Raw genomic sequence first — 23687 nt, forward strand, 5'->3', positions numbered from 1 at the left:
GAGAGAGGAAGGAGTTAGTCGAAGCAGGCCGCTTGCCTTAGCAGTTTTACTCGGTTGCTGGTTGCCTTCCAGGCCAGAGGTTTAATCCTCTTGATAATTTTAAACGTATCGTAGTGTTAACAGTTCTCTGGTCTACATACGGCTTCCTGTTAATATACGGCCAATCTTCCACGTAGGCCCTTGTTTATTATTCCAAAGTTAAGTTAGAGTTTAGTTAATATTTTTATATTCTTACGTTCAGACCACAAGTGGTTGGTCTCTGTATTCCGAAGTCCGGAAATTATTGTAAAGAGTGAAAAATAAAGGGTTTCGTATACCCTTCCTGTGTATCTTGTCTACTTCCCATATTTATTGAACATAGCTTTAGTAAGCTCCCTGTTCCGAGTCAGGTCTTTGAATGTTCCCAAAACAAGTAAGAAGAAACACTGAACCTGATAGTGGCGCCCGACGAAGAAGAATAACCATGGCCGAGTTTCAAGAAGAACCTGTGCTGCCTGCAGAATCGGCTCAGAATCCAGAAATGCCAGCTGCCGCCCTGGAAGGATTTGGTTACATCGTCCAGACCATGCGCGCAGCGATGAAACCAGAAGCAACATTTAATGGAAACTCACCGGTTACCAGTTTTTTGGAAAAAATAGATGACCACTTCATGCTCTACCCCGTGCATGAGTTCCAGAAACTCACCTTAGCTACCAGCGCTTTGAGGGGCCAAGCGCTTAATTGGTTCAAATGCATAGGCAGAAGTCTCTTGGGTCAAGCGGGAAGTCCCACCTATACTTACGAAAATTTCAAGACTGCCTTAGTAAAAGCCTTCCCTGTCGTAAGGGATCTGCGAAATTAGAAGCGGAACATTTTAGCATATACCAGAAACCAATTGAAAATCTCTCAATCTTTATTTTAAGAAAAATTCACGTCTTCAAACTCTTGTATAGAAACCGTCCGGATCCTGAGATAATTCAAGTGATTTTGCCGAGGTTACTGCCCCAAGTACAAGACTTTATTGAATTAAGGAATCCGACTACACTGGAAAAGTTATTTGAGCTAGCAATCCAGTTTGAAAGTCGAAGAAGGGCGGACATTGAAAGAAGACGCCAATATCAACAACGAAACCAATTTGGTGAGCCAAGACCACAGCAAAGTCAAACAGCAAAGCGTATCAGTGGGCAAGGAAACCCGAGCATCCAAAAACAGCCGGCGAACGTCGACAGTTCAATAGCAATCCAGGAAAGTGGAAAAAGAAGGAAAGCACAGAAATGAAAAATAATTTAAACTAAAACGGATTTCTGCTGACGGGAGGGTGCGGAAATCCGAAGGCCACGAAAACCCCTCTTCCTTCAAGTTAAATACAGTAATGGTGAAAAATTTGACTCTTCCGAAGATTGAAGTGTTGGTGAATAATATCCCAGCCACCGCACTCCTGGATACAGGCGCGCACTGTTCCTGTGTGGCAGAAGATTTTTTTAGGAAGTATTTTCGGAAATACCGCATATATAATTCGGATAATACGACAGTGTTAGTGGCGCAAGGAGAAAGATGTAATATATAGACGTATAGGTAAATTACGTATAGGTAATATATAGACGTATAGGTAAAAAAGATGTAATAGAGACGTATAGGTAAATTACCGCTGTAAGTCCGTATCAAGGACGAACAAGTAAAGGTTATGTTTTTCATAGTAAAGAATCTGCAAGCACATATTATTTTAGGAATAGATTTTCTTTCAGAGGCACAAGCAACGCTAGATTTTAATGAAGCGTCCCTTAAGCTGACAATGAAACCAGTTCGAGAAGAAAAGGCTGAACCGCCGATGTTAAACCTTGACCACCTGCCTAATGACGAGCAACAAAGAATCCGACAAGTGGTAAGTAAATTTGCTTCGTTATTTAGTGATATTCCAGGATTTACTCAGGTTACTAACCATAGTATCGACACCGGAGATTCATTGCCACTTCGCCACGAAGCATACCGGTATGATAAGAATAGAAAAAATTATAGAATGGCACATTAGCGATATGCTACGTAAAAAGATCATAACGCTCATCTCAAGTAGTTATGCTAGCCCGGTGGTTTTATGTAAGAAAAACAATGACTATCCATTAACACATCCAAAAAGGTGGCGTTTTGCGATTGACTATCGAAAATTAAACTCCATAACTAAATATCCGGTATATCCGTTACCTATTATTGAAGAAATTCTAAGGAGCATATCGTCTACCAAATATATGACGACTTTAGACTTAACGACTGGTTATTTTCAAATAGGGGTTATACCGGAGGACGTGCCTAAGACTGCTTTTATAACCAAGTCTGGCACTTATGCATTCCTGCGTATGCCGTTTGGCCTTTCAGGGGCACCGGCAACATTTCAGCGATGTATGGACATTGTGCTAAGGCCTGTTTTTGGAGAGTCCACATTTATCTATTTAGACGATATCATTATTACTAGTGATAATCTGGACCAACATGTACAGGATTTAAGACAGGTGTTTTCATTATTAAATGAGGCCGGTCTAAAAGTGAATGTCGAAAAGTGCAAATTTGCAGCCTCTGAATTAAAATACTTAGGTTACAAAATATCTCAGAAAGGAATAGAGACAGACGAATCAAAAATAATCGCTGTGCAAAAGTATCCGCTGCCAAATACGGCGAAGAAGCTCTCTTCTTTTCTAGGACTTTGTTCATATTATAGGTCCTTTATACAAGATTTTGCAGCTATCGCTGAACCATTGTTAAAATTAAAAAGGAAAAAGGCAAGATTCTCGTGGACGGCCGAAGCCAATAGTGCTTTCGAAAAATTAAAGCAAGCATTAACGCAAGCCCCTGTGTTGAAATTTCCTGGAAAGGATGAGAATTTAGAAATTTCAGCGGATGCTTCGGATTATGCGGTAGGAGCGGTACTTTCGCAAAATCAGCAGCCCGTGGCATTTTTTAGTCGAACTTTAAATCAAACACAAAGAAATTATTCTACGACTGAGAGAGAGGCACTTGCAGTTCTGTTAGCAGTGCAAAAGTTCCGAGTCTATTTTGGAAGAGCGCCAATAACAGTGTATTCTGAACATGTGGCGGTAACTAGATTGTACTCAGGGAAAAACTTATCCCCAGGGTTAATAAGATGGGCACTCAAGCTACAAGAATATAATCTGGTAATCAAGCATACCCCCGGAAGGGAAAATATCGTAGCAGATGCCCTATCCAGAATAAAAATAGATGAAGAAGGTAATACTGTAAAGGTGGCAATGCTCACAGCATGTACAATAAATTCCCGAGAAACTGTAATAACCGAACTGGGTAAGGATCGTGAGTTTGGAAGCATTTATGAGTATTTAAAGGATCCTGAAAATTTTAGCCACCAAGATATTGTGGCGATAAGAAATAGGGCGGCCCATTACGAACTAATAGATGGTCTATTATTTTATACAAAAACTACAAATTCCAACAACGAATTTCGACCTGTTATCTCAGCTAGTCTTAGATTAAATATCCTGCAGGAGTTACATGACAGCCCTTTAGCTTCTCATGCTGGTATTCGAAAAACTATCCAACGCGTACGCGAGGCAGTCTATTTTCCTGAACTGCAAAAGTTAACAAAGGCGTATGTCCAGTCCTGCCCAACATGTCAATCAGTTAATTATATTAATTTCCGCCCGGCCGGGTTTCTAAATAGTATTAAATCCGATTTTCCAAATGAAATAATTGGCATCGATTTATTGGGCCCTTTCCCAAAAAGTCAGTTAAATAAAAGTCGCTATCTCCTTGTTATGGTTGATCATTTTAGTAAGTGGACCGAAATTGTTCCCTTAAAACGAGCCTCCGCGAAATTAGTTACTGATGCTATTTTAAATAAATATATTTTAAAATACGGGGCGCCCCTAAAAGTTATATTGGATAATGGTCCTCAATTTGTAAGTAATATATTTGAAGACATGTGCCAAAAACTGGGCATACGTCATTTAAAAATGGTCCCGTATCGGCCGCAATCAAATATAGCGGAACGGGTCAATAGAAATATAGTGAAAATTATCCGTAGTTATGTTAAAAATTTTCATAAAAGCTGGGATAACTATGTCAATGAATTTGCTTTCGCCCTTAGGACCGCAAAACATGATACAACGGGCAAAACTCCTGCTGAGTTATTTTTAGGCAGAAAGATTATAACGCCGTTAGATAAATTATTTTATGTTCAACAAAGAGCCCCAGAATTTAAAATGGGTGATATAGAAAAATTAATTAAAGAAGCAAAAAAGAACACTGAAGTAACACAAAGAAAACAGAAGCTCTATTATGATATGAAACGACGGGGAGTAACTTATAAAGTAGGAGATGAAGTATTAAATATTAAGCATTCACTTTCTTCAGCACCAGAAGATAAAACCGCCAAATTTTTCCCACTATTTGAAGGACCATATGTCATAGAAAAAATAACTCAGGCTGTAGTGGTGTTAAAAGCCAGGAATGGTGAAACATGCTCCGCAAACATTGACCAGATAAAACCTTACTATGACCGTAATAAAATGCAAATATTTAAAGATCTTTTGCAGGATCCGGCACGGCAGGCACTGCAGGCACAAGCTCCAGAGGTGGAACAACGACAAGTACAAGGGCAAGCCATTAGGAGGCAGGAGCAATTGAAAAGAAAGTTTTCCCGTTGGAAAATTGATGGTAACAAGAAAAAGAAGCCGTTCCACCGACCAGAAAAGAGAGGGCACGACCACCCCCAGAATGAAGAAGGGAGAAGTACGACGAATGCAAAGAGAGCCAGGAGAAATAACGGCAACTATAACCCGGCTCCCAAACGGAAGATCTACTCATCGGACAGGACTCTACGCAGCAAATGTCGCCGAATTGCGGAAGGACCACCAGCGGCGGAGGAAAAGATACAAGGAAAATTTGAACGGCCAGCAACGAGATCCAAGCAGGAACGAGAGAGAAGTGTCCCGGTTCCGCCAAGACCAGCGGCCATCAAACGGCCAAGACCACAGGCAGAGGCGAAGAAGAAGGTATTCAAGGGTGACCGAACTGGAGGGAAAAGAAAGCTCCTAGAGGAAGGAACTGAAGGGCGAGACCGCACAAGAAGGAGGATAAATCAAACACGAATCTTCGCTACCTTCCAGGACTGGGCAGAGAAAAGAATGTCCGAATATCACAAAGATAAGTAAAACTTTATGTTACTTTGCAAACTTAAGTTAATCTTCCGTTCTTACTGCAAGTGGCAGATTTCAAGACGTTTTACCTCATGGGAGGTCTAGCTTTATCGCCAAAAAGGCGAGAAATGAGTTGTTACCTATTTTGGTATTATGTTTTTCAATTACTCGCGAGTAAAACTAAAGTTGATGTATAATAGGAATGTGTAAATACTTGAATATTGTAAAAGTTATTGTATAAAATTTTATTTAAAAGATTCTGGCAAGAAAGAAGTTTTAGTCTGAGAGACTTTTGAAATGTAGTATTTCAATGTAGAAGAATTGGCACTTGCTTGGAAAAGAATAGAAGTTAACAATGTACTACTAATGTATGTTTTAAATTGCGTAAAATTAACGGCATGTTAATATGTTCTTATATACAATGTGAACTGTTATTTTAAATGTTAAGAAATACTGTGATATGGTAAAAGTGAAAGTGAATAGAAATATAGTGAAAATTATCCGTAGTTATGTTAAAAATTTTCATAAAAGCTGGGATAACTATGTCAATGAATTTGCTTTCGCCCTTAGGACCGCAAAACATGATACAACGGGCAAAACTCCTGCTGAGTTATTTTTAGGCAGAAAGATTATAACGCCGTTAGATAAATTATTTTATGTTCAACAAAGAGCCCCAGAATTTAAAATGGGTGATATAGAAAAATTAATTAAAGAAGCAAAAAAGAACACTGAAGTAACACAAAGAAAACAGAAGCTCTATTATGATATGAAACGACGGGGAGTAACTTATAAAGTAGGAGATGAAGTATTAAATATTAAGCATTCACTTTCTTCAGCACCAGAAGATAAAACCGCCAAATTTTTCCCACTATTTGAAGGACCATATGTCATAGAAAAAATAACTCAGGCTGTAGTGGTGTTAAAAGCCAGGAATGGTGAAACATGCTCCGCAAACATTGACCAGATAAAACCTTACTATGACCGTAATAAAATGCAAATATTTAAAGATCTTTTGCAGGATCCGGCACGGCAGGCACTGCAGGCACAAGCTCCACCGACCAGAAATAATGCCAAAATTTTTAAACTTATTTGTGTGACTGTAGAAAGGTCAAATTATTGTGAATATGTGTTAAAGGTTGAATGAATGTAGTTAGGCTCTCTGACGCTACACTTCAGAGTTAGCCACTTTCAGAATAGTACCTCAGGGTTTAGAGATGAAGATAAGCTGTGTTACGAGGTCTTGTTATGTTGAATTTTAACACGTTAGTGTTTTGATTGTAGGCGGCAGTGTTGAACACTTTTACATAAACACATTCGTGTTTGGTGTTTTCTTTTACAACACATGTCAGAGAGCACGGGAAGAGATAATTAAACAAAGTCATGAATGAAATAAGAATGTTAAGAGAAATATAAATATTCATGTGACTTGCCATTTAATTGTGTAACATTTCATTAAACTAGCTCTGGAAGGAACCAGATTTCAACTAAAAGCTCCTGGTTAGATGCAGTACAGATGAAAAGTAATTGTCCATGGAGCTGATAATGTAAAAACAATTTTTTTTTAAAAATTCTGGTTTCTAGTGAGAAATGTTTGTAAAAGATTGGCCTCGCGTTAGATTCTAGAGCTAAAAGTTTTCAACAAGGTCGTTTTAGACCTCAGTTTCAAACTAATTAACTCTGGCGGGAAGTATGTAAGGATCTTAAGTTTTACTAACGTTTATTTTATTTTAAATCTTTACTATCACTTCTTATTTTCTACTCTTCCGGCCAGAATTAAAAGCTTTGACTTATTTATGCAAATTTGTCTGGCGAAAGCCAAGTACTTAAGTTGTGGCTTTTTGCCAAGCAAGAGAGAGGAAGGAGTTAGTCGAAGCAGGCCGCTTGCCTTAGCAGTTTTACTCGGTTGCTGGTTGCCTTCCAGGCCAGAGGTTTAATCCTCTTGATAATTTTAAACGTATCGTAGTGTTAACAGTTCTCTGTACTACATACGGCTTCCTGTTAATATACGGCCAATCTTCCACGTAGGCCCTTGTTTATTATTCCAAAGTTAAGTTAGAGTTTAGTTAATATTTTTATATTCTTACGTTCAGATCACAAGTGGTTGGTCTGTGTATTCCGAAGTCCGGAAATTATTGCAAAGAGTGAAAAATAAAGGGTTTCGTATACCCTTCCTGTGTATCTTGTCTACTTCCCACATTTATTGAACATAGATTTAGTAAGCTCCCTGTTCCGAGTCAGGTCTTTGCATGTTCCCAAAGCAAGTAAGAAGAAACACTGAACCTGATAAAGTGAATCCCAGAGTGCCCAGTATTGTTTTGTTGTAGGACTAGAGATAGAAATGTCCTGCCAGGTAGATTTTCTGTTTGATGACTCCATTAAATCAATTATGGGTTTAATGTCACGGTCTTCCAGCTGGTCTTTCCTGACTTCATCATCACTCCACGGGTCTCAAACTGCCGATGTTGATGTTATAATTTGTCTTGCGACCGGACTCAGCAGCTCGTATTTCGCATCGACCCTGGAGCAATATCGGCATGGCATTTCCGTGTGATGATCCCTTCCGATGACGGATAGTGATGTCATATTCTTGGAGTCTCTGTATCCACCTGGCTATTTGTCCCTCAGGATTCTTGAAATTTAAAAGTCAGGCCAATGAGGCATGGTCCGTGCAGAGGAGGAAGTTTCTGTCGTATAGATAATGATGGAAATGTTCCACAGCTTTGGCTATGGCGAGCAACTCTTTCCTGGTGACACAGTAATTCCTCTCCGGTTTAGACAGGCACTTGCTCCAGTACGCCACCACACGTTCTTGGCCGTCTATATCTTGGGACAAACAGCACCGACACTTTCATTGCTCGCATCCGTGTCGAGAATAAATGGTCTGTCGAGCTGAGGATACGTCAGAATTGGAGCAGATGTTAAAGCTTCCTTTAAGTTGTTAAATGCATCTTGTATTCTTTTGTCCACAAGAATCTTTGCTTGCTCTCTGTCAGCTTGTGAAGGGGTCTTGCGATGGAAGAAAAGTCCTTCACGAATCTTCTATAGTAGGTGCAAAGACCTAGGAAGCTTCTCAGCTGATGGACATTTTCGGGACGATCCCAGGATTTAACCGCTGATACCTTTTCAGGATCCGTGCGCACACCTTCTGCAGAGATGACATGTCCCAGGTAAGTCACTTCCTTTCGGAACAATTTGCATTTAGCGGGACTCAGCTTCAGATTGGCTTCTTTCAGTTTCTGAAGCACCTTCCTAAGATTTTCTAAATGTTCTTCAAAACTCTTTCCGATGATGATGATGTCGTCCAGGTATATCAGGCAGGCTTCGTAGGAAAGGCCTTTCAAAACAGTCTCCATAAGGCGTTCGAAAGTTGCCGGCGCATTACACAGTCCAAACGGCATCACCTTGAATTGCCAAAGCCCTCCTCCCGTAGTAAATGCCGTCTTTTCTCGGTCATCAGGGTGTATTCCTACCTGCCAATACCCACTCTTTAAATCAAGCGTTGAGAACCACTTGCTTCCAGAAAGAGTTTCTAGAATGTCGTCAATTCTAGGAAGAGGGTAACTGTCTTTCTTCGTAACCTCATTCAACCGGCGATAGTCAACACAAAATCTTGTTGAGCCGTCTTTCTTTCTGACGAAAACGATGGGAGATGCCCATGGACTTGCTGAAGGCTCGATGACATCGCCTTCTTCCATATCTTTTAACAGTGTTCGCACCTCTTCCTGTTTAGCAAACGGTAGACGTCTTGGATGTTGCTTGATCGGGGGATGATCGCCGGTATCTATTCTATGTTGTGTTAAACTAGTTCGACCCACGTCAGAAGACGAGCAGGAGAAAGCAACTTGAAAATCTTTAATTATGCGATCGGCAGCATTCCTCTCTTTATCTTTTAATTGCGCATTCTGCAATAACTCCGATGTAATGCTCTCTGAGGACACGGATTCTTGGATGATACTCTTTCTTTCAACGCTGGTTACTGGAGTACATGTTGCAACCACTTCACGTTTCTTAATAACTCTCGCCTTCTCAGTTACATTGGCGACTCTCACCGGGATAACCGTTCTGGATAGGTCGGCGAGTGTTGAGGCTACTAGTACTCCTTTCGGGCTATTACAGTTATTGGGATAATCTATGATGCCGTAGCGGAAATTTCTATTTTCAGCTATGGACCCAGGAAGTAAAAACTCGGTTCTTGCGAGTATTGTGATATCATCTTGAGCTATAATTTTGTGGATAGATTTCACTCCATCATTAATTCCGAATAGGGCTATGTCCTCAGATGTAGAATGCAATTCGTTATTTTTAAAGTCCAAGGAAAAATTGTATTTCCTTAGAAAGTCCAATCCGAGTATGCAAGAATCAGTGATCTCTGCTACATATGCCGTGTGATGGTAAGCGGCACTTCCAAACGTGATGTTAACGTTTATTTTTCCATCGATGTCGATCTTCTCATCGGACACAGTCTGGAGGGTAACGCAGGGCGGCGTCCAGATAAGTTTGTTTCACAGTTGTTGAGCCAAATCTTTTCGGATGATGGTAACGTTGGCTCCTGCATCTATCGTCATATTGCAGGGAACTCCATTAATATGTCCTATTATGAAAAGTCCATTACTGCCGCCTGTCACTGCAGAAATCTGAAGCGCTTTAAACAGGGGCTTTTCATTATCTGGCAACCTCCGCCCCGCGAGATGGCCACTAATTAGTTTCACTGCTGTTTGTTAGGAGCGGTCTTAACATCCGTACCCTGGGGTATTCTGCAGTTTCGTCGTATGTGTCCTTCAGCACCGCAGTTCCAGCACTTAACGGTTGGTTTCTTATCACCAATATTCCGTCTCAAGTCGTTCAGTTGTCTAGTTAAATCGTCTAGACGAGCGGTGACTTGATCCCCTGGCTCCTGGACTTGAGCAGCTCTGACTGGGTGGCGGTCTCGATGAGTGGCTTGCTGGGCTGCCTCGAATTTCATGGCGTACACTAAAGCGCTTTTCAAATCTTTAACATCTGCCATTCGCAGTGCTTTCTGTATTTCAGGGTCCCGGATTCCATCGATGAAATATTGCAGCGACAGGATTTCTCTTGTTTCTGTCGGGCATTCCGAAAAAGCGTGATGTGACAGCCTTTCAACATCCGTGGCGAGCTCCTGAAGTGTTTCGGTGGGCTTCTGCTGACGGGATTTTAGTTGAAGCCTGCTGTAGTCTTTCAAACATTTCACTCCAAAGCGCAGCTCCAATGCGCAGGATAGAGCTTCAAAGTCTAATCTCTGGTTTTCGGGAAGCGTCTGCAGGATATCCGCTGCGTCTGCTCTCAGAGAAGCGGCGAGATGACAGGCCTTAGTTTGGGAATTCCATCCATTCGCATCCGCAACGATAGAAAATTGGGTCTTATACACTTGCCAGGATGTCTTCCCATCATATGTGGATAGCTTCAGAGATAGACGAGCAGGCATCGGTAGAAATTTAAAACCATCCGGATTGCTCCGTGCCGTCGCTACGAATTTCTTTAAATCATCAACTTCTTTGGTGACCGCAGAAACTCTATCATTAATTTGTTGTTCCACGGCAGAAACTCTATCTTCTTTTTCTTCTTTTACCGAAAAAACGTTTTCTTCAATGTCTCCAACTTTATTTTCAACTGCGTCAATTCTGCCTTCCATAACCTCGAATTTGTTTTCTATTACGATGGTAACTTCTCTTTTCATCTCTTCTTGTCTTGCTTCAATCTTTTCCTGTCCTGATTTCATCTCTGCTTTCATTTGTTCCTGTCCCGCTTTCATTTCTGCTTTAAATGATACTTGGTCATCTTCCATCTTTTCTTGGAACGCAGCAAAAGCACTGATGAGCTGCTTCAATTGTTCTTCCATCGCTCTTGTTATTGGAATTCAAATCCCACTTCTGACACCAAAAATTGTTGCGTGCGTGCGGGTTCGTTACAAAATGAATGCACAAGTCCGATGAAAAATGAACAAAAAAATTTATTATTATCACAAAATGCTTAAATTCCCTCAGATATTCTTTCAGTTTTACAATATCTCACAGTAGTTATCTTCTAACTACTCAAACGTTCAAAAGAACTTAATTCAAAACAGCTAAAGAAAGCTAATCCGCGAATTCGCTACAGTCAACAAGAGCAGTTTTCTAAACAACAACAAACTAAATAACTACTACGAACTGAGAGAATCCTTTTAGAAGATTCCTCCTTTTATAAGATTTTAAAATCGCGCGCGAGAATTTTCTAGTGCTTTCTCGAAATCAAAAAGAGATATTTATTAAATGTTACATGCACGCGCTCTTGTATTTTCAATTTTCCGGCTTAGCTTTCTTTTAATATTCGTCACGCGCTGCACTGTGCGGGAAATAAAACCATTTAATTTACAATTCAACTAACATAAGTTATTTAAATACCAAATCCGTAACAATATTATACCCGAAATTTTTCTTTATTATAGTACTTCGTACAAGGAAGTAAAAGGCTACAAAGGCGCTTTTTTCAAAAGATAGCTCGGAGTACAAATGGATAGAAAGGGAATATAATCACATCTGACTGCAAAGAATTACACTGTTCTGTCTATCGTTAGGAAAAGGTTGCCAAGGAGCTGTTAAGGACATCTAGGCCATTCTTCTTTTTGCACCAATTTTAGCTGCGGAATAGTTGATGGGAGTTGGTCATGTGCTGCCAAACTTCTCCCGAGAAAGTCCAGCACGTCTTTTAGAGGATTTAAGTACAAGGAACTTGTACGTCAATCCACGCGTTGAATATCTTCTTTCTCCAAACGCTCTGGAACAGGTACTGTATAATAAGGTTGTTGTCTTCGAAGAGGAAAGCCGGACCCACAGTGCCTCTAAACAGACGTATATGAAGCAAGAGAACCTCGGTGCAATAGCGGATACCATTTTGAAACTTTGCAACTTTGTGGCTATACTGGCCATCAGCAGGAAAAGAATATCCTGATCTTGCCAGTTCTTGATCCCGTGTAGGGCCTGACAGCGAAGTCATTGGGTGCAGGATACGCACATCTCTAGTTCAGATCGATGGTAATTTGAACGCAGGTCGGTACATTTCTGACATCTTTCGTCCAGTGGTTATGCCCCATCTTCGACGCCTTCCAAACGCCATCTTCCAACAAGATAGTGCAAGACCACATGTTGCACGTCATGTTCTGACATTCCTCGATACACAGGGTATTCGATTACCTCCCTAGTCTGGAAATGTGTGGTGAAAGGGGCGAAAATTCCTTGATGTAGAGATGTGGATGTCAGTACGGCTACCAAGCATGGTGCTATCCCAAACGAGAACCTTGGCACCTCCTAAATGGTCTCTTCCGATGATGTTGGAGGGTTGATTGCATGTCTCCTCTCCAGATGTGTCTTCACTAATTTAAACTCTTATTTTTTATATTATTACTTCGAACAGTGTTGCCACTGCTTGCTTTCAAATTGTTGAGTTTGTTACTCGAAATTTCATTAAAGGTTTACAAACTATGAAATTAATAATAAAACAAATTCGAAATTCAAAATTTGGGCTTCCACGTGCACATGTTCTGGTGGAGGATTATGTTATTCAAAATTTGATGACTGTAAGTACCGTCGTTTTTTCGCAATGCGAAAAACATATATTCATCCATGCAAATTCTTCATTATTTAATCTCTTTAAAAATAATGCAAGGCGATAATATTTAGTGGCAACAATTCCGTTTCGAGACTAATAGCTCCTTTTGGGCAAACATGTTGATCTTTTGGCAAAATGTGTGGCAACACCCAATATCCTATCGGTAATTCTAAGGATATGGTACTTTAAAAAATTTTATGATAATAAAATCACTGGTTTGTGAATCCGAATTGCTATGATTAGAATAATCTATGATTATAAATCCAACTACGATCGATGCGATATTTTCAAATAAAAGCATAAAAACAGATGTGGTCATAAGTACGTATAATTATCATCTTCCACTGTATGAGAGAAGAGAATAATGAAAAACGAGTAGTGCTTATGATTAATATCCAGCCATAAAATTTGTAAATATATTTATTTATAAACGAGTAACCAATTCCACATTTTAAATAGCAACGAGCTGTAAAAGAAATAATATCATTAAAGCTCGCTGTTATTATATTTAAAACAGTGGATTGGCGACAGGTCATATGCTGGCCACATCACATGCTTTTAGCTTTTATATTTGTAGTGATATTTATATGAATACATTTGAGCTGCGGACCGAATCATCCGGGTTTTTATTGTTTTTTACTTCCTTGTACGAAGTAAAAAGGAAGTATTGTAATCGCGAAAAGCTTCAGGCAGCATATTTCAACGAAAATATCCACTTTGACCGCTTTCGAGTGCAATTTAAGGATGTTTTTGCGTGATATCTGTACGTAAGGACAGAATAAAAGACTCTTTTCCTCCAAAAAAACTAAAAAACTGCTTTAAAATGAATTCTGAAGAGAATTTCTCGTGGCGTCTGTACGAACGTATGTACGTACGTGCGTACGAACGCACGTACGTATCTCGCATGACTCAAAAACGAGTAGCCTCAGAACGTTGAAATTTTGTATATAGGACTACTATAACATGTAGATGTGCACCTCGTATTTTGGTTTCAATCGGCCGCTCCAAACGTATATAAATATATTTATAAATATATCCACTCTGTTACCCGGCTCAGTGATCTCAATTTCTTTACTCTTATATATTTGTAAATTGTACATTTTTTGCTTTAAAAATGATTGAATTATGTTGTTTTTATCTTCCGGTTAAGGGTTTTATGCCTTTAGTAAATCTGTATGCAATATTTTTAGAATTATCAACAATTTAAAAGTTGTTCAAGTGCCGCTAAGCCTATTTTGATGGCGGCCATTGCTTGTTTACATTTGAAACAGCTGAGTGAATTTGTTGCCAATCCAGAGAAACGTAGCTTCGCAACAACAAAGATAAACGCCTTCATTTATTATTGCGATTAAAATCATGCTTAATCCTTTCTGGAATTTTTTCGAGGAAATAAGTGCTTAAGATTTACTTAATTTTTAATAATTAGTAATTTAATTTTTAATAATTAGTAATTTTTAGTAGAGATATTTTGAGGTTTTATGTATCTTTCTCTTGTCGCGAAGTCAGAACTGAATTAATTGAATGAGAAATACTCAATAATCTGTGAAAAACTGTTTATTTTTTGTTTTGTTTGCTTAATTTCTTTTATACATCGTTCTAGCTTTCTTATAGTACTTGAATAGAACATGTGGCAATGATTAGATAATTCTTTAAATGATACAAATTTTGTGCATTCTGAGTTATAATATGAACGAAATATAATACTGTTAAGTGAACCTACCGCCAGAGTGTCGCTATGGTAAACAAATAGAGTGAACTTTAAAGAATGCACTTATTCTATTGTGGTTTATGCGCTGTCGGCGAAGTAGATATAACTAAATCCAATAAGTTTAAACAAAATGCAAGAAAAAATGCGTATAATTTAATATTCCGTACAAGGAAGTCATGTGGTGCACACATCAGATTTTTTTATAGAAAATTCGGTTTGACATGCAAGTGTTTTGCACTGCAAGCAAATTTTATTTTCGGAAACCAAGACATCATTATATTTAGAATAATGGTAACTTAAACAATGTGTACTACCTTCTGTTAAAGCACAAAGAGCAATTAAAATAATTTCAACTTGATTGAGAGTTCTGAAAAATCACAAGCATATATATATGTTTGGAATCTTAAACTGCGTATGATAAATTACCCTAAAAAATCAATTTTTAAAAAACAGATAAAAAGTAATTAATTATTAATGAATACTGTAAATAAAGGTGCACATCAAAAGTAGTTAAAAATTCTCCTCAGCTAAAAGTAATTTTCCTTATGAGAATCTTTGTATGAAATAAAAATTTAAACTGCCTTATTTTTATTTCCTCAATAGTATTCTTTAGTACTTCGACAAAATAAGATTTGTGCAGTAATCCGAACTTTAATCAGTAAGAATTACAATTTCTGTCGCGGTAGCGTGGCCGAGCGGTCTAAGGCGCTGGTTTTAGGCACCAGTCTCCACGGAGGCGTGGGTTCGAATCCCACCGCTGCCATGTGTTAATTTTATAGAAAGCACAACGTAACAGTAAATAATAATGAAACATTTGTTTTGATAAAGACTGCAAAACCTAAGAGACAATGCGATTTTCATTTTTGTCTAACATATTAGAAAAATTCGAAATTTTATTTTCCTTTTCAGATGCAGACATCTTTTAGTAGCAAATCCAGGTAAAACATTTTTGTTTATAATGTTTCTGTTTTAACAAAAAATTAGTATTGAAAATCATGTAGCGAAAGATAATTCCCCCCCTCCCGGAAAAGGAATATTTTATTTATATTTCCTAGCTTTTAAATAAATAAAAAAGAATTTTACAAAAGTCGGGTGTATTTACATTAACTATTTTCTATTTTTTATGAATTTGTGAGGAATATTTTTAGCATATGTTTTATTGCGAATGTAATGAACACTATTTTAATTTTTAAAAAAATTAAATCAGTATTTCTAAAATTGTTATCCTCTTATCAGTTCATTGAAAAAATTGTCATAAATTTATGAAAAATTCTATAATTTCATTGACAGCATATCTGTCAATGAAATTATAGAATTAACCAACAGTTATTACATCAACAGATCGCGTTCCAGGCTCACCAAAGATCCATCAGCGGCCGAACGGTAAAATTGCTGAACACTGGTAGTTCTGTCCGAGGTTCGAATCCCGCGAACGGGCCGGCTTCATGGTCGTTTTTCATGGTTTCCCCCATGTGTAACATGTATACGAGTCGGTTTCCCTTAGAAAGTCTTCCATGAAGGAATCCCTTCCCTTAGGCAGATAGCATTCGAGACTGCCGTATTCCTGTAAGTGAAACAAGAACCTGCGTTCAAATATGCGCCGGTAAATGTTTCATAACAGACCACAGCTATTAAGTTGGACATTCAATAGCGGAATGGGTATTTGATAACGTCGTAACTATTTCATTTAGATAAAATTGTAACCCAAATATACTCTTTAAATTTATGTTTAAATATGAAAACTTTCATTCTAAAATGACTTCTATATTATTTAGCACAGTATGTAAGATTTATGTATGCTATTTTATTTTTACGTATAATTTCAATTTTTATATACATTTAAAATAATATAACTATAAAATGCGTAAATTGTACATAAGGAGCCTCACATAATGCATGTAAAATTTCTCTTTTGCTATCACTTCTCCATAACTTTTGATTAGTGTTTTGGAAATTCCATTTGTGTTTATTTTGTCTCTATTATGATCTAAATGCCTTAAATACTTAATTTTATTACTTTCTAAAATCGGCCAAGACTGTCGCATTATCTCTCCCTCTAGCGTCTTACTAAAATTTAAGGTTTTGTTTCTATTAATTCAGTCCGTTGATAATCTGCATTAAAACTGATACTTGATTTAGTTCTTCATTAAAATGGGTTGGTTGTCTATTTAACTTTATATTGTTATCTCATTGTTTAATTAAAGCATGAACTTAATTTTCTCAAAATCTTTATTCACAGGAAAGTAAACTCTTTGGACAATTTTAAATTGTCACGTTTATTAAACACTTTACCCATTTTTTTTTTTTTTTTTTTAGTCCAAATGGGCTTTGTGCCTGAGGAACTATTGTTTTCGTTTTGCGATTTTGCGTCGAATCACTCTGAATGTCCATTTCACTTTTCAGACTGTTGCCACCAAAAATTATCGCCCTGTATTGTATTTGAAGAAATTAGATAATGAAGAATCTGCATAAATGTATGTGTGTTTCTCCCATTGTGATAAAACAACGGCACCTAGAGCCATCCAATGTTGAATGACGTAATCCTACTGCATATATTGGCATCTGAAAGCTCAAATTTGAAATTCGGAATTTGTTTTATTATCGATTTCATGTTTTGTAAAACATTAACGAATTTTTGATTAACAAACTCAAGGATTTCAAAGCGAGCAATGCCAACGTTGTACAAAAAAAAAAAAAAAAAAGCATTTTTATCTCCAGCGCGTGAGACTGTGTATCGGAAATTCTAAAGATATGCTCAATTTAAAATTATTTTGCAATATTGCTCTTGAACTGAATTTTATGGTTTAAGTACGAAGAACATGATATTTAGTAAGTAAAGGTAACACACAAAATGTTTTTAAAGAAAAGCTCCTTTGGACGTAATTTAAAATCTGAATCCTTTCAGATTTTCTTTTTAGTTTTGCTGTTTTCTTTTTTTAGTTTTTATTATTATTTATGTATTTTATGTTATCGTTAATTTTCCGTCACTCCTTCAAGTTTCATTATATAAGAATCCTTGCACTTTTTTCTTTAGCAAATGAAACCTAGAATTCACGTAGAGTTTTTTCTTTGGTATCCTTTCGAATAGGGAAAAAATGAATACGGCGCTTAAATTTCTCACAATATGCAAACAAGGCCTAATCAGGGCAGCTCCAGGAGGTGGCTGGCGGAGGCAACTTCATTTTAGTTGATGATCATCTTCGGAACATCTTCGTTAACAAGGCCTTTTCCTTAGAGAATCTCGTGGGCAGACGGCAAGTGTCAACTCTCTGGAATTTCTTCGTTAGGAAGGGTGTGGAAACGATAATTGATTCATCCTAGAGCAATCTTTGGAGTCAGTTCAACCTGCACGAGGAGGGTTGTTGACTGTCTGTCCGTCCATCAGACTAGGAACGACTTGTATCCATCACTAGGAGGTTCGTCCCACACCTTCCGCATTTCACGCCATGTCGGACACCATGAGTTTACTGCGCGTTAATCGTTAACGTTCACCACCTGAGAAGATATGCTAAGTAAGCCATTACGTAATCGGAAAGAGAAAAATGATCTTCGCGAAAGGGTTTTATTTATATCATCAAAGTGTATACTCCGACCTTGATAAAAATATTTTTTGTAAAAAAAGGGAAGCAGGTAATTTATTTTCAAAATTAAAAAAGTAAAATTGATCATTACTTTTTAAGATATATAACGAGGCAGTAAATTTTTATTTATTAAATATTGCCTGAGGACAGATTAACTGCTGCAACTTATCAATATTTTGAAACGTAAACTAATAAATTTCAGATTGGTGTAGCATTGTTTTGCACATACATTCGTACGGTGTCCGCCGATAACATCGCGGCAAAAACATCGTCGACGAAAACATCGCGGAGAAAACAACGCAAGGTGAAAACGTCGTGCTACAAAACATCGTGGGAGAAAACATCGCAAAGAGAAAACATCGCAGTTCTAAAACATCGTGGTACAAAACATCGTCGTAGAAAATAAAGCGGTTCAAAAACATCGCAGTTTAAAAACATCGTCGTCGAAAATATCGTGGTAAAAAAATAAAGTATCTACAAATCATCGCATGACGATAATATCGCAGACATGCTTTTTTCAGGTTTTAATAATTGTAAATGGATATTCCCATAATGATTTGTGAGCGCAAGGTGTAAAGAAGGATAAATTTTACTTTCACATATTTTATTAACTAAGAAATTTTTGCTGAAAACGTAAGAAGGAAACTTAAGCATAGAAAATTAAATGTAACTTATAGATTATACTTTTCATGAAATATTACCAGTAAAAGCTTTATAAAAATGATTTATTAATGGCCTTTGTTAGTTAACTATGTCGGTTTAAAATTATATTAAGTGCTATAAGTTGCATTAATTTTTTATGCTTAAGTTTCCTTTTTATTTTCTCAGCAAAAATTTATTAATTAATAAAAAATATGAAAGTAAAAATTATCCTTCTTTCCATCTTGCGCTCACAAATCATTATGGGAATATCCATTTACACTTATTAAAGCATGCCTGAAAAAAGCATGTCTGCGATGTTATCGTCATGCGATGATTTGTAGATACTTTATTTTTTACCACGATATTTTCGACGACGATGTTTTTAAACTGCGATGTTTTTGAACCGCTTTATTTTCGACGACGATGTTTTGTACCACGATGTTTTAGAACTGCGATGTTTTCTCTTTGCGATGTTTTCTCCCACGATGTTTTGTAGCACGACGTTTTCGCCTTGCGTTGTTTTCTCCGCGACATTTTCGTCTGCGATGTTTTCGGCTGTAACCCATTCGTACCGGCTACCAGACGACCTGTCGCTGGGGTTTCTACATGTCGTCAACTGGACTCCACCGTTGGATTTGATCAGTCCCAATACTGAAAGAAATCCCTCTGGACAACGGATCTGAAGGTCTCCTCTTCCTTTACAACATCCTAACGAGGGAGCTTTCGGTATTTTAAATGTCCTCATACTGCACAAACAATACACATTTACCATAAACCTCCAGGTCTGCTTCAGGATTAGAATAGCTTCAGGATTAGAATGCTTCAGAATTTCCAGAGAGTTGCCCTACTTTATGGCAACTGGTTTCCCTATTCCCATGTCAACAAAGCGGGAGTTTTGCATATGCAGTGAAAATCGTTTAACACGAAACCGAAGGAGTACTTTTTCGTGTTAAAGGATATTGGGGGAGGGGACATATTTTCAACAAAATTAAGTTTATTAGAGTACATTTTATTTACATAGATAAATGCATGTATTATCTATACTATCATTATATATGCATATATTTAATAAAAAATCAATGGAACAAAAACATCCACAAGAATTTAATTTAATACAAAATTTTCAAGTTTTTTGAAAAACAAAACATTTATTGAGTTTTGGGAAATTAATCTGATATTTTTCTTTGCATTGCCTTTTCTAGCATCAATATTGTCAACAAATTGCTCAATGTAGTCCATTTCGTTATTCATTTCACCATCGGAATGTGCGTCTAAATAACTGCGCGTACTTTTTATGATGTTTCCTCATTTCGGATGGCGTGGGAATGGACCACTTTTATTTATACTAACCACTTTTATTTGTTGCCGGCTGAATGAATCTTTAGAAGCGTATTTTCACTGTGAATGTACTGTAATTATTTCCTCAATGCATAAAAAATTTCTGTACCGCAAAACAATCTTTACGTTGCTTTTTTCAGCCTCGTTAAAATTTTTACGTAAGGGCACGACGAAAATTGCGTTACCTAATATCATTGGGTTCTCCAATTATCTCAATGCTCTCACGCCCAAAATGAATTATAGTCTACTTATTTTGCTGTAATTCAATAATCACTCAAGGTATAAAATAATGCATTAAAAATTATTCAACGACTTAGCAGAATTACACAAATTAAACATGACAATATTTATTCACCGCTTCTTGCAGGCAGGTGAATCAAATCAATTATAAAACTTGAATACAACCTAGAATAAATCAGAAACTTAATCTATAGATCCGTCACTTATCTCTCCGCAGATCAGACCTAGTACTTCTTAACAAATTTGCTAGCTACGAAAAAGTTGCATTATCTAAACTCTGAGCAACTTCGGTTCAATAACCAGACGACTGTATTTACACATCTTACTGCTGATGCAAGATAACAGGACGTGTTTTTAAATTTAGCTAATTTGTCCTCTATTGAAGACCGACGAAAAAATAAAAATTATAGAACAAAATTAATGCCAAAAAAAAAAAAAAATTCTGAAAGCTTTCAGATTTTATATTACACCCAAAGGGGCGTTTTTTTTTCTTTTTAATTTACACCCACATACACGTTCCGAGAGCACTTATGTTCGTTTGGGCTAAAAATATTTAAAAACAGCATATCTTTAGAACTTCTGACAGACAGTCTCGCGCTAGAATATTTTTTTTTCTTTCCATTTTTTGCTTTGAAGTCGTTGAGTTTGTTAAAGTTTTACAAAATATGAAACAGACAATAAAACAAATTTCAAATTCCGAATTTTGGCTTCCATGTGCCCATATTCGAGTGGAGGACTACGTTATTCAAAATTTGATGGCTCTATGTACGGTTATTTTATCTCTGTGTAAGAAACGTACATACATTCAAACAGGTTCTTCATTATTTAATTTCTTTAAATATAATATAGGGTGATAATTTTTGGTAATAACTTCTGACAGACAGTCTCGCGCTAGAATATTTTTTTTTCTTTCCATTTTTTGCTTTGAAGTCGTTGAGTTTGTTAAAGTTTTACAAAATATGAAACAGACAATAAAACAAATTTCAAATTCCGAATTTTGGCTTCCATGTGCCCATATTCGAGTGGAGGACTACGTTATTCAAAATTTGATGGCTCTATGTACGGTTATTTTATCTCTGTGTAAGAAACGTACATACATTCAAACAGGTTCTTCATTATTTAATTTCTTTAAATATAATATAGGGTGATAATTTTTGGTGGCAACAATTTAAAAAGTGATTCAGCCTTTTGTAGTGATTCAACGCAAAATCTCGTTTCGAGACTAATAGCCCTTCTGGGCTAACACCCCTTTGGGCTAAAAACTGGTTATGTTAAATGAAATCTTACGTCTCCACTGAAGTCTTTGCATTTTCATATCTACTAGAAACGCTTCATACATTTCTTAAAATTTAATAAAAAAACTGTTTGAAAATTTTTGAAGTTGGATTTCTTTATTCTGTAAAATTAAATATTACATAGAATTTACCTAAAATTTAATCTGTATAATAGTTTTTTATTTACTTTTTTTAATGCAATGAGCGAATTTTGGGTCGGAGCGAATTTTCAGTTTGTTACACATGTGAATAAAATTGCAAAATAATGATACAATGAATAATCTGTCTCTTGCAATAAATCAGAGAAGTATAGTAAGAAATCCTGAAAACTAATTTTATTAAATAAATCATGAAACGAAAGTATATGAATGCTTACGTACTTAAGACTCATTTCTAATGAATCGCCAAATATAAGATTAAAAATAAATTCCGGCCTATTTATTTTAATTATTTACCAGTTAACAACTGAATTTTTCTCAGCATCCTTTAAAAATATAAAATGATCATAAAGACATAAATGATCAATAAAGGCTATGAGGAGGTATATCGATATACCTCCTCATAACTTTTCTCTAAAGCGCTTAAAATGGAACTTACACAATAGCGATCTTAAAAAAATAAAAAAAAAGGGGGAAAAGAAGGGAAGAGTTTTAATATAAAAATTTAACTATTAGCAAACTCAATAAAAACTGCAATATTTAAAAATTTTAAGAATAAATCTTAAAAATTTGAGTTACGAAGCTTGAGCGCGTTAACAACAGTAGCAAATATTAACCTCCTCTGTCTCAGAGAAAATTACAGAAAAAAATATTCATTTGACTAATAATTCCTTATATGCTCGTGGCGAGGTTTGAGATATGCATAAACCATTTACTTTAGTTTGTCATTTCAGTTATGCACTTGTAGCTTATCCTTGAAGGTAGGTTTGGTTGGTTTACGCGATTACGGCAAAGTCTCGAGGGCTATCTGCGTAAGGGGAGGGATGCCTTCGTGGAGGACTTTCTAAGTATACACGATGCACGAGGTGATAACCACGAGAAACGCCTATGAAGCCAGCTCGTTCGCGGGATTCGAAGCTAGGACCGAACTACCAGTGTTCAGAGACTTTACCGCTCGGCCGCTGGTGGGCCTTTGAAGGTAGAATATTTATACTGCTGGTTACTGAAGACAATTACTTTAGCAACTTTGCTTTCTTCCTCTTCTAACTCAGCGTGTGTACGGTTTTCATGTAAAGTTATACTGCTTTACTATAAAATTCAGTCGGTTAATAACATAACGGAGTAGTAACGATCGACAACCAATGCAAATGCATGAAAATTCTAGAACAATAAAAACAATTGTAATAACAATGCCTTTGAATGAAATGATGATATGAAAAGAATCTCGTATTTCCCATTTCCGAGATTTGTATTAGAGAATATTTTCCTTTTAAAGAATCACAAAAATCTAATTTATTTTCCGATTTCTATCCATTGCTGAATAAACGTTCATCTTGTTTTCGCATACTGAATCAGACGTTTGGCAAAGTGACACTTGTCAAAAAAGGATTAAATTTAGTCTCTCTTAATCATCTTAAGTCTAATGCTTATCTTGAAGAAAAGATAACATAAACATCCTTATTGTTAAAATTAAAAAGCCTCTAAAGACTGAAATTTCTGTTGTACTATATGTATTGAACATAATTCAGTGCAGCCAGAGTCGGTTGGATCCCTCCCCTTTCTTTTAAACTATCAAAGTTTGAAATGTTGCTGAGCAAAATAAATTCCACGTAATGTGGATTTAAGGCTTCATGCTTTATGTTAATGAAGTGTTTTTAGAACTACCATATAACCCTATCCGTTATATGACCCTACTCTCCTAGTGTATTTTTTTCCCTAACGTTTTAGCACAATGTTCTGAAATTTAAATATATTTGCATAATTTTCTTCTTTAGACCAATGGGAGAAATTTGACGAATACTTTTAAGTGCATAACTTTTCCCTCTGAAATTTAGTTCATTGGCAAATTGCATTCTCTGAATTACCTTCATGTTTTTTCAGTGTATTGAATTTGTATTTGCATTTTTGTATTAGTATTTTATCCATTTTTATTTCCCTTCCGTTTATTATTTAAAACGCGTTTTATGCAGATTTTTCTTTAAGTTACCCAGACGTAGGAGGTG

At 36.7% G+C, this 23687-nt stretch overlaps 1 long non-coding RNA gene and 1 other non-coding gene across 2 annotated transcripts in view; both read left to right on the plus strand.

Moving 5' to 3' along the window:
- Positions 1-23687, plus strand: part of LOC146993537 (uncharacterized) — a 224436-nt gene that overhangs the window by 159187 nt on the left and 41562 nt on the right. The window lies entirely within an intron of this gene.
- On the plus strand, positions 15133-15214 carry TRNAL-UAG (transfer RNA leucine (anticodon UAG)). Its single transcript has one exon. It is a non-coding gene; the product is annotated as a tRNA-Leu (tRNA).

The sequence above is a fragment of the Stegodyphus dumicola genome, chromosome 12 (genome assembly GCF_044657685.1).
Source record: "Stegodyphus dumicola isolate Sdum_Otavi_A_Nest chromosome 12, ASM4465768v1".
In the NCBI taxonomy this organism is placed as follows: Eukaryota; Metazoa; Arthropoda; class Arachnida; order Araneae; family Eresidae; genus Stegodyphus; species Stegodyphus dumicola.